Source organism: Euprymna scolopes, chromosome 36, assembly GCF_053919585.1.
Source record: "Euprymna scolopes isolate OS-2025 chromosome 36, ASM5391958v1, whole genome shotgun sequence".
NCBI lineage: Eukaryota > Metazoa > Mollusca > Cephalopoda > Sepiida > Sepiolidae > Euprymna > Euprymna scolopes.
This window is the reverse complement of record NC_136517.1, coordinates 92,971,970-92,984,998: the sequence shown is the minus strand read 5'-3', so window position 1 is coordinate 92,984,998 and position 13,029 is coordinate 92,971,970.

Below are 13,029 nucleotides of genomic sequence, written 5' to 3'. Positions count from 1 at the left end.
AGTGAAAGAGAGAAGAGAGAGAGAGATGAACAGAGAGAAGAGAAAGAGGGAGAGAGAAAAAGACAGAAACAGCAAGAAAGAGAACATAAAAGTCTCGGTAAAAGTTTATATATATATATATATATATATATATATATATATATATATATATATATATATATATATATACATATTAATCTTTAAAAAAAAAACTTTGGGAGGATGAGATGTAGGTAAAATATTTTTCTCAAGTTTTTTCACAAAAGGAAATTGGATTCCATGTTGTTCATTGTTAAAGTGTTTTTATTATTCAATACGTCTGACGAAAGGCTGTTCTTGTGAAAATGTTAAAACGACATAATGTTTGAATTTGTCCGAACAGTCTTGAAACAATTGTAACTAACGATGAAATACACTATTTTTGTTGCTATCAATCTATTCCTTGATGTCTTGATTTTGTGAAAACAATATACACCACACACACACACACACACACACATATATATATATATATATATATATATATATATATATATATATATATATATGTGTGTGTGTGTGTGTGTGTGTGTGTTCGTGTGTGTGTAGAAATATATTTTCTCATAATATATAACAATCCTTATTTAAGAAGCTCAATATAATTACAGAGCAATATAGTGAGTAAAAAACAAAAAACTATATGCTAAAATTCATGATGTTGACCATCTTATTATTTATTCTTTTAATTTAGTTGACATTTATAATTCCTGGCAGTATCTGTTTCGTTGCGCAAAATCAATCACTTAATTATTATATCAATCAGTAAATCTATTATGCCCTTAACTAATCAGAAGAAATAGCAACAATCAATCCGTCAAAAGGAAGTATGATGTGAATGTGATTTGACATGATTAAAATCCGAAAATTGGAAGAGAATCTGCAAATACCTTTAATATGTTTCCATTACACCATTTTGTAATTTCAAATATATATATATATATATATATATATATATATATATATATATACGTTTTATTTTTTATTACCGTATGTTTCTGTTAAGTTACATTATTGTTTCGGGCCGTCTGTAGCGTCCTCAGACTTTTACAGAAATACATTTGAATTTAATCTTGACAACATCAATAGGGGGGAAACAGTCAGCAGAAAGAGAGTTCCATCAGCTTTCAGTTCGTGGGAATAAACTACCGGAATAAGAAGCTGTATTACAGCAAGGCATGAAAAGGGTTCATTGGTGGCATGAAGCAATTCACTTCCTTCTAGTTCTGTATTTATTTCGTGTTTCCAGTTTCCAAAATATGATCTGTCCATTTTCCCTTTAATGAAAACTTTTATTCCTTTCATGCAAAAGCTGATGAAAACTTCTCTCTTCCTGCATATTAGCATCTATTTAATCTCCCCCGCATTTCCTTTTAGTTATAACCATTTTTTCTTCCGTTTCGTTTTATCTCTCATTATCTTTCATCCCAAAATGGCGAACATTTCTGTAAAAGTCTGAGGACTCTACAGACGGCAAAAAACGGCCGTGTAGCCGAAACAATAATGTAACTTAACAAAAAGATACGGTAATAAAAAATAAAACGCATATTTGCTCTACAACAGTATTGAGCACTTTCTTCAGTTTTTATTAATTACCATCTCCACTAAATATATATATATATATATATATATATATATATATATATATATATATATATATATATATATATATATATATATAAAATACGGATAAAATACGGGATTTCCTTGGATTTTACTTGTGCAAATGGAAATTCAATAAACTTTCCTGAAGTTATATATTTGGATTTTACCGTCACTGGATTATTTATTTTCCACCAGACTATCCATTCATGCGTAATTACCTTTTTCTTCACCATATTCGCTCTGCTTCACTTTTTTGTTATCAAGTAAGATCTTTGACTTACTTGTTGTTTCATCAGATACTTTTGCATGCAAAATCCTATCCCGCATTTTGCTAATTCCTACCCTCTGATGAGAAGGAAAGTATTTCTTCGAAACTCCGCGGATTAAGGACTATCCACTTATCTAGTGCTCCTTTTCAGATTAAATATGTCTTAACATGTTTTATTAACTGTTTGCTCGTATATATATATATATATATATATATATATATATATATATATATATATGTATATATATGTATATATATATATTTGTAGTCGTCGACATACAGTCCTGTTTCGTTGTATCACAACTCATCAGTGCCGGTAGACTAGCATCTTTCCCAAGCCAAGAATTGAACCTAGGACTGTCGTGTTGACAGTCGGCAGTTCTCCCACTCGACCATGGAATCGACGCCCGTAAATAACTCGTCGGAATGTCTATTTAAATAGACACCCGCCACCACTTTTATAGTGCTCAAGTCGCCTGTTCGTAAACAGCAAACAACGATATATATATCCCGGATCATTGTACTGGATAGCTCAGAAAATGTATTAGAGAGGAGGAAAATTGTTTTATTGTTTAAATTACGTGTAGTGTTCTAAAAGGTGCTGGAAGTGCTCCCCATTTACATCTATGTATTTCTGTACACGTTTAACAACCTTTGCAGATACTGCCTGTAGATCTCTGATGATTCTCCTAATAGCATTGAAAATGTTCTTCTTTAGTTGGTCTAGATTATGAGGATTATTTTCATAAAATTTTCTTTTAAAGTGCTCCAAAGATTATTTTCATAAAATTTTCTTTTAAAGTGCTCCAAAGATAAAAATCACATTATGAGAAATCCAGGTAACGTGGTGGCCATAACCCTTTTTCTTATTGTTCTCTTTTCCGTAAATATGTGATGAACTTGTTTCAGTTATCTGTGAGACGTGTGGCACGTAGCGCTATTTTGTTGGAAAAAGAATTGCATTTTTTCTTGTGGTGTCAGTTGATCAATAAGAGAAAGATTAGAGAATCAGGCTACTTTTATGTGGGTGGCTTAATCTGAAAAAAAAAATGGTTAGAGAAAGATTAGAGAGATCGGACTACTCGGATGGAACACTCTGTACAATAAAGGAACAGAATTTGACAAATCTAAAAAAAATAAGGATGTAGCAGAAACAGTAAATAGAATCTATCTCTATAAATAAACAGTAGACGTACGTGTGCAAGTAAATATTTTACAGCTATTAAACTATATATAACAGTAGATAAACACTCGTCTATCTGAAACCACTATCAGTAATTTTCCCCAATCCTTATCTGTGCCTAAATCAAAACGTAAATTCCATTTTCTTCTTTCTTAGAAGTGCACGCCTGCGGCACTCTCTTTCGTTTACCTGTTTCCCACCTGACTATAACTTGGATGTCTTCAAGTCCAACATAAACAAATTCCTGATGAATCGCCCCTTTAAGTAAGACACTTTATCAAATCTCCAATACTAACGATTACTACGATACTATCCCATTGATTACTGTACACGCAATAACCCTTCCGGGCCTTGATAAGTGGTGACCTCCACTGTGTAAAAAAAAAAAAAAAATTTCATAACATTAATTTCATAATATTATGACGGTTTTAAAAAAACGTTCTGATTTATTTGTGGTTCTGTTTTTCATACGTTTTCACATTGCAATATGTATGAGTTGCCTTCAATAAGTTTCCAGACTTTTTTGTACAAGCATTTGAAATTGCCGTAGACTCTTGAAAATTGATCCGATAAATTCTTAAACTACTAGTCACATAACACTGAAATTAACAGGAAATAGTAATCATAGACCAAGAATGGTTTATAATGAGTAAAATCTTTGTTTGGATGGATAGAATAACGCGCGCAGAAGTCGATAAGCTGAAATGCAAAAATGTTCATTTCAACTTGCCGACATTGTTCTTAGTTTGCGCATGCGTAAACTAATCATAACTAAAAATGGTTTAATTTTATAAATCTTTTTATTTGTCTGCAGTTTAGTCCAAATAATGGTGAACGAGGCTAGATATTTAAATGAGGGAATGTTTTGGTTTCGATTCTAGCTGATGGCACCTAATATATTTTTTTATTATCCTCAAATACTCTGTATGAAATCTGCAAGAATTTAACATTTTTACAAGCGATTTATTGCCTGTTTTTTTTAATTTTAGACTGCGTGAGTAAAAAGACATTGACGGATAAGAGAATTGTAAAAGGAATTAGAAAAAACATCTGACGCAATCTATATAATTATAAAACTAAAATGACCTTGTAACGATGTATGTAACCCACTTTCCCGTTTCGCGTTTGAATTAAAAGATATATCAAAATTTGAATTTAACTTTAAGTATTATGGTATGTGTTCAGCGCACATTTACCTATAAGTATGGCAAACCACTTAGAATTCAATGGTTGTAAGTTTTTTTTTAAATAAATAATTATAAACAGAACGATTTATAGAAATCTATATATTTTTTTCATTTTAATATCCTTTCATAGAAATGTTTCTGCTATGTCACAAAAAAACTATTTTGTTTACGTCACAAGTGGCACGCTCATACACTAATTCCATAGCTAATATAACATACTGACCCAACGGGTCACGGGTAATCTAGTATATACGAAATCTGCAAGAATTAAAATATCATATTTAAGCGTACTTTATAGCTGGCCTTTGCCGGGCGTTCGTGCTACCTTAGATAAATACTTTTGCAGTTTTAACAAAAGAGCTACAATAATATCAGCGCGTCTCCATTTACGCTGAACATCCACAGAATGCCAGCATCAATATATTACATGCAAATGAGTCCCCTGTGGAATCTTCACAAATCCCGCTAGTTTCTATTAATCGAACTGAGAATTGAACCTTCAACACCCTAAGAATGTTTATTACAACTGATAAACTTTTTTTCCATTTCGCCACGTAGCCATGCAGGTGAGAGCAATAGTCCGAATTATACAAATCTAACAATCGCCATCTCAAAATTTCTGAAACATGCGATTTTCCTCACTGGATAGTTTATAACGAAAAAAAAAAACATTTTGTCATATGCTTCTAAAATCCTATTACTCGATTCACGCAACCTTTTCAAGCGAATGATATATGGGGATTATGTTGCGCCAATTATAAAAAAGAAGTTTATCTTGTCCAGAAATAACACGGCAAATAATTGAAACGAACAATTTAAGTGCAATCGATATGTTTCTCGTGTCAGATTGTCCTAAACGTGATGCGTCAATGTATTTACAATTTGGCGCCATCCGTCGGTTTCTTGGTCTTTCACGATTGAGTTAGAAACATATGACCAAGGCAATTTTGATTCTGTCTCCTCTGATCTTGAGCACGTGGTGCAATACTGAAAAGAAGTGACTGATTAATTTTAATGCATCTAAAACTAAACCTCTATCTTTCCATTATCAATACTCTGACCCCCACCTGGCATTAACTTAAATGAATGGCTCTCGTCTTATGGAGGCTCCATGTCCTGACCTTTACTACTGACTTGAAATGGAAAACGTATATTAAATCCGTTTTCAAGGCCGCTGGAAAAATAGTGGGATCATTGTACCGCTCCAGCAGATCTCTCACTGCCGATACTATTCTCTACCTGTATAAGGGCAAAGTAGTGATAGGATGGAAAACTATTGCCACATCCGGACACGAACTGCTAGAAGCATCATATCCTGCTTTGAAAAAAGTCAAAATAGACTACGTAGCTCTGAGCTCCAACCCATTGTACCCCCTTGCCAAACTTTCACGCAAAACACTCGCCTACTTGTAACCACTATCAATAATTTATCCCACTCTTTATCTATGCCAAAACTGAAATGTGTATTCCACGAACAAAGCTTCTTTTTTTTTTTAGAACTGCACGCCTGTGGAACTCTCTACCGTTTGCTCTCTTTCCAGCTGACTACAATATGGTCGTTTTCAAGTCCAATGTAAACAAATTCGTGATTAGCCGTCCTCTTAAGTAATCCAATTTACCAAATTTTTGCTATTAATTATTACTACGATAATGTCCTACTGATTTCCGTACACTCATTAACCCTTATCCTCGAGTGGCCAGCGGGCCTTGATAAGTGGAGACTCCTTTGTAAAAAAAAAAGATCGAGATGACAGACTAACCAAAATGCTATTGCAAGCATAAGCGTCCTCGAGCGAGCGAAGAAAAGTGTTTCTCAGAAAAATGCTTTTTTTTTTTTGAATTGGCCATAAGATTCGACCTTGAATCCAACTAACAAATCTTGTTGTATAGGTGGGTTTGTGACATATTTGTGTCGTAGACCGACACCGAATTAAGCGTATGTATGTAGTGTAATATAAACCCACATCAGTAAAAATCTTATCACATAATCAAACAATTACAATGAGTATATATTATTTTAATTGGAATTCATTATTGAGATGAGTATTATTTATTAATTTTATTTATTGCGGACTATTATCCTCATCTTGTCTTAGTTGTTTCACGACGTTTCGGCCAACTATTCCTCCGGCCTTCGTCAGGTGGTAATTGACGGATAGGAACTCTGAATCTCCTAACTGCGTTCACTGCAATTACTGCCTTCCGTAGTCGTTGCCGTTTTTTTTAATTATTATTAATATATACCATTCGGTACGGACCCGACCATGGAAGATCAGATAATAAATAAACATAAATTTATAAAACCCAAAAAATTCAACCTTGATCGCCTTTCGGGGCTCGTGGCGCAGTGGATATAGACGTTGAATCTCTACGGTTCCAGGTGAGAATTGTCTGAAGATAGCGGTTTAAATCCTACCCAAAGCCGACCAGAGGCTTACTTGGCCAAAAACGTGGTAAAACGACAACGACTACGGATGGCAGTAATTACAGTGAACAATCAGAAGATTCAGAGTTCGTATCCGTCGCGGTTACCACCTGACGAAGGCCGGAGGAATAGTTGGGCGAAACGCCGTGAAACAACTAAGAAAGCATGAGGATAATAGTCCGCAATAAATAAATATTACTTCAAGTGGTCACCACTTATCAAGGCGCGGAAGCCACTCGGGGATAAGGGTTATTGCAAGTACAGTACGTTAGTGTGGAGATTTAATGAAGTGTTTACTTAAGAGGGCGGTTAATTAGGAATTTGTTAACGTTGGACTTGAAGACATCCAAGTTGTAGTCAGGTGGGAAGCAGGCAGGCGGAGCAGAGTTCCACAGGCGTGCAGTTCTAAGAAACAAGCTTTGTTCGTGGAATCCACGTTTGGATTTAGGCACAGATATAGAGTGGGGGGAAATTTTCACAGTGAATTCAGCTAGAAAGATTCACAGTGAATTCAGCGTGAAAGATTGGCGAGGGGGGACCAAGGATTGGAGTTCAGACTAGCACCTGCCATTGAAATAACGATAAAACAAGGATAGGCTCGCAATGTCTCTTCTGTGGTAGAGAGGTTGCAGGGTAGACAAAAGGGCATCCCCCACTAAGATCGTAGTACAGAGATATCATATCATTTTTTTTATTACGCTTTTGTGGTGGGAGTTGGAGCCCATGTTGTGTTAACTATTTTGTACTTTCACCTAACTTGAAATGGTTAGTTGAGAAGAGAAAAATTAGGTTCTCAATTTTTTTACTAATGGATAGATAAAGAACTGTTGATTTTCAAGCCGACTTTGAAGATGTGAGGTGGCATGATGTGGCCCTCACTTGAAGCGGCACCGAAAACCATAACTGTGGCCGGAAACTTTGTTTTCATCACCCAGGGCAGGTCCCTATTATTCACGGCAATCGAGCGATGCATTTTGTGGGTGCTGGTAATGGTCCTGTTGTAATAACTTGGATTGGTAAAGAGCACGAGTTTTACAGCGGCGCATCTCCGATCTTGCTCGTTGAACATTGTGTCACTTTCAGACATCATAGAAGGCTCCTATTTCTCTTGGGATTTGTACACAACTGGCCAACTAGTAAATGGTCTGCAGCAAAAAAAAAAAAAGAAGGAAAACCAGTTGTTTTGAGAGATAAAGAAGTTTAATGGAACATTCGAATATCTATGTATCTATGTAGAGTTCAAGTGTAAGCCCCAGATCGTGGGCCCCTTGATTTCTGAGAACTTCGACTGAAGTAAAATAATACAAAAATGAGAATGTAATCCCAGAAACAACCCGACAAAAAACAGGACTTACCTTCTTGATAAATTCTATCCGTTTTAGATGTCTTGCAAAATAAGGTCGGACTGATTGTGCTGACAAGAAGTTGAATCTTTAGAGAATATCCGGGCAGAATGGAGACAAAGGACCCCCCAAGCCAAATATCGTTGAGCACTCCCTTCTGGGAGTGAATAAAATACAAAATATCTCACATCGTTTCGGGTCCTGTCTTGAATATTCCTTTAAACAGAGTCCAGCTCCCCTAAGGACAGTTGAAAAACCTCCCTGAAAAACAATAACAGAAACAAGTATGTCATCATGTCATGTTATGTGTATGTAATGTACGTGATGTATGTGCTGGCACGCACTCACCAACACCTAGATGAATCACAGGCCGCTAAAATAGACATTAAAGGTCTGAGTACAACAGTCCGTTACACAACAAATACAACGTGCGTACTTACATATATATGGTCCGTTATGATACGAACACAATATACATTTTATTTCGTACCACAGTTGTCCATGTATAGTGGGTGGATGCACCATTCCTCGGAAAAGCTGTGGAGTAGCCGTGGTGAGGAGATCTTATTTGGGCTGCGAATACTATGTGATTTTGAATATTTGGTCAGGTTTTACTTTTAGGAAAAAGTATCCTCATGCCAGATTTTTCTGACAAACCCCTGTAACGAGAGACCTTTGACACTCGAGGATAATGTCTAGTAGGCATTGAAGTTCTCCCCTGTAGGCATTGAAGTTCTCCCCAGTAGGCATTCAAGTTCTCCCCAGTAGGCATTGAAGTTCTCCCCTGTAGGCATTCAAGTTCTCCCCAGTAGGCATTCAAGTTCTCCCCAGTAGGCATTCAAGTTCTCCCCAGTAGGCATTCAAGTTCTCCCCTGTAGGCATTCAAGTTCTCCCCAGTAGGCATTGAAGTTCTCCCCTGTAGGCATTGAAGTTCTCCCCAGTAGGCATTCAAGTTCTCCCCAGTAGGCATTCAAGTTCTCCCCAGTAGGCATTCAAGTTCTCCCCAGTAGGCATTCAAGTTCTCCCCAGTAGGCATTCAAGAGTTCCCCAGTAAAACATATGCTTGTCAGATTAATGAAATTGCTATTTTAACATTACGCATGGCAGAGTAAGGAAATGGGATGTAAAACTTAAGCATGATAAACCGAGAAAAATGATATTCAATGATTAAGGATGGTAGACTAAATAAATGCTGTTTCACACTTAAGCGTGACAGACAAACAGAAAGTCTATTTCAAACAATCGTGATGAACTGAGGAAAATGCTATTTCAAACTTAAGCGTGACAAACCGAATAAAATGCTATTTCAAACTTAAGCGTGACAAACCGAATAAAATGCTATTTCAAACTTAAGCGTGACAAACCGAATAAAATGCTATTTCAAACTTAAGCGTGACAAACCGAATAAAATGCTATTTCAAACTTAAGCGTGACAAACCGAATAAAATGCTATTTCAAACGTAATGGCGATAAATTGACTAAATATTATTTCAAAATTAAGCGAGGTAGACCAGATACATACTATTTCAGACGTAAGCGTGAGAGACAATTGTATTTAAAACTTTAGCGTGCTAGACCGGTCGGGGGATAACGTATATTATACAGATTATTCGCCGCATCTAATCTGCTCGCCTAACGATAAAACTCGTGTAGAAACGAAACGTGACTGGCGGAAAAGACTAGATATATGTAAGGATGGCTTTCAAAATAAGAGAGAAAAAGTAAGAGATAGATAGAGAGAAAAGCGGGAGGGAGGGAAAGAGAGGGAGAGTGAGAGGAAGAGAGAGGGGGAGAATGAAAGATAAGACGAGAGAGGGAGGATTAACAGATAATCAGATTAAATAAGCGAGTGTCATATTGCAACAATTACACCTCGATAAGTTTAGAGTTTCGCGCTCGCTAGATTCTCGTTAAGATCAAAAGATCAGCTCAAACAGTTGGGTCAATGACAAGCGCTTCTCCAACCAGAGAAAATGGAAGAGAGATGCGGATAATCACCTCGTAGGTCAAAGAGATGAATTTTTTTATTTTTAAAAGAGAAATTGAGAGAAAAGGGATTGAAGGAGCGACAGAGAGAGAGAGAGAGAGAGAGAGAGAGAGAGAATGTGAGAGAGGTGGAAGAGGAAAAAAAACAGTGTGTGCGTATGTATATGTACATATTTGGCACGACAAAAAATTAGATTCTGATTTATATATATACTAGCTGTACCCGGCCACGCGTTGCTGTGGCTCAGTTTGTTAAAATGGAACACATGTGAAAGTAGAGAAAAGTTGATTCTTTTTTTCAAGAGAATGTACAAAGTATTTATTTTTTTTAACAGATGTTAAGAAAATAAACAGAAAAATACTTCCATCATTAATTATGCAAAAAAATAAATAAAATGTTGATTTAGTGTTTCAATATGCTTATAAATTACGATAAAACTTGCTGAGTATGCACTATTTTACGGTTGTTGTAAAAATGGAACGGAAACTTAAATTTCGCTTCATTTTAATCTTTCTTAATTTTTTAATTGTGCCCCCCAAACGAATATAATCAAAACAGTAACATTCAACAATTGTACTTTATGTATATAAAACACAAAATGGGTGTTTGTATTACTGTACACATAGATTCGAAAAAGTTGTCAAAAAACAAATATATAACAAATAAATGTTATCAAAGGCAAGATAAGTTACTTTTCTGCCAAACTGGATATATTTTTTGTGTTTTTATTTAATGTAACATATTTATTCAGCTCGAAAAAAATACAGTGTTTACCGATGTATTCGAAAATTCAAGATGGCGTCTCACACCCTCTTTAACACCGTAAGTATGGAAAAAGGTGTTATAAATAAAAAACTATACAAAATACTATTAAAAACCCGCCGAATATATGTCAACCTATGTCACGGTAACATATATTGAGCGAGTTTTTAACAGTATTTTATCCGGTTTTTTATTTATAACATCTTTTCTCACACTTACCGTGTTGAAGAGAGAATCAGACGCCATCTTGAATGTTCCAATACATCGGTAAACACTGTATGGTTTTCGAGCTGAATAAACATGTTACATTGAATAAAAACACGAAAAATATATCCAGTTTGGTAGAAAAGTAACTTATCTTGCCTTTGATAACATTTATTTGTTATATATTTCTTTTTGGACAACTTTTTCAAATCTATGTGTACAAACCCCACAAAATATTTATTAAAAAAAAAAAAAATTTTTTTAAAAGTTAATAACGAAAGGGAAATAATTCCATTTTTAAACGAAAAAGTCAGTTTACCTAACTTACTGTATTAATGCTATTTTTTTAAGCAAGAAAAAAAAGGGTAAATATCCAGATACGCTACTACAGAACACCGACCACTCTAATTTGTTTTTTTGTATGCAATTGAGGTCGCTGACAACGAATCTGATAGTCAAACTTGGGGCAAATTTACCGTTTGCATGGTATTTACCCCTGAACCCACGAACTTCTTTCCACCATTTTGCAGCATCCGTTTATGCTACGCGCATGCACTCTGTAGCATAAACGACGGCTTCACCAAGCAAACTATGTTGGGGGGAGGGGATTTTTTTTCCAGGACATAGAATTTTCTAATTTTCAAAAATACATTATAGCGCTTTTTGGGTGGAAAATTTAAAATTAGCTGAAAAACAAATAAAATAAGAAAAGGAAAGCACACCAAGTTGGAGTAGGGGGGTAATTTATCTGGTTTTTTTTTTTTTTTTGCCTGGAATATCGAATTTTCAAATTTTCCGTAAGTAACGCACCGACATTTACCAATTAGAACACCATTTAACATTTTCCGAAGATTTTACTTTGTACATTGGGGGCGCGAGCGGGGGGGGGGGGCGGATATGATGTTTGCGCGCGCGCCCCAACATCACATCCTCCCAAACAAATTAGAGTGGTCGGTGTTCTGTAGTAGCGTATCTGGATATTTACCAAAAAAAAATATTTAGGTTTGGCTATAAATTCCTAAACACATTTCACCCTAAATAATTTAGGTGACTGAAATAGGAATCTAATTGAATCTTTAATTTCCTGAATAGTATCCGATAATTCATTTTTCTTCGAGTTATATCGAATACATTAATACGGACTTTAGGGGCTTTTTTCGTAATGTTACTGTAAAAATTATTTTTTATTGTTACAAATTACGATGCTTTAATAAAAGCAAAAATAAATTCTTGCGTTTTTTATTTACTACTGAAAACCATAACTTTAGTAAAGGTATTTTTTGTTTAAACAAAATAAAACATTTTCACCAAGAGTTAAGTAAAAATAATTAGTTCATTATATTCTGCGATCATTATTTGAAAAATACTGCAATTTTCATTAAAATTCGTTAATTTCCTGATTTTTGGTGAATTTTTAAGTAAAGGGAGGAATCAAAATGTGTATACACTTTGAGCGTCGGCATTCATTTTTCGACCACGTATGGTTAATTTAAATTAAAGTTCAATCACATGGTTACATTATCAATAAACCCATTGAAAATTTACCGATATTGTAAACACATTCTGTTTACATTAAGCCTGTGGTGTTTTTTTAGTGATGCAATGTTGTCAACTGAGATTTTAAAAAAACCCGCGAGATGAGGGGAAAGAAATGTCCAGAAAATCGCTAGCTAGTTTGGCAGAAAAGTAACTTATCTTGCCTTTGATAACATTTATTTGTTATATATTTGTTTTTTGACAACTTTTTCGAATCTATGTGTACAGTAATACAAACCCGTGTACAGTAATACAAACCCCTTCGGGGAGATTGGAATGCCCCCCCCACCTAAAATGTACTTGGAAAATCGATTTTATAGTGAGATTTAAGAATGGTTAGTCGAAAAAAGGTGAAAAACAAAACAAATAATCAATAAATAATTGTTACCAAAGGCAATAAATGCTACTTTTTTTTACTTACACAAATGAGTTTATTTTATGTTTTGAAGTATTTTCAAGCAATTTAATGCGGGTGTCTGGGTGCCAAATACCTCCAGATTTTCTAGAATTTCCC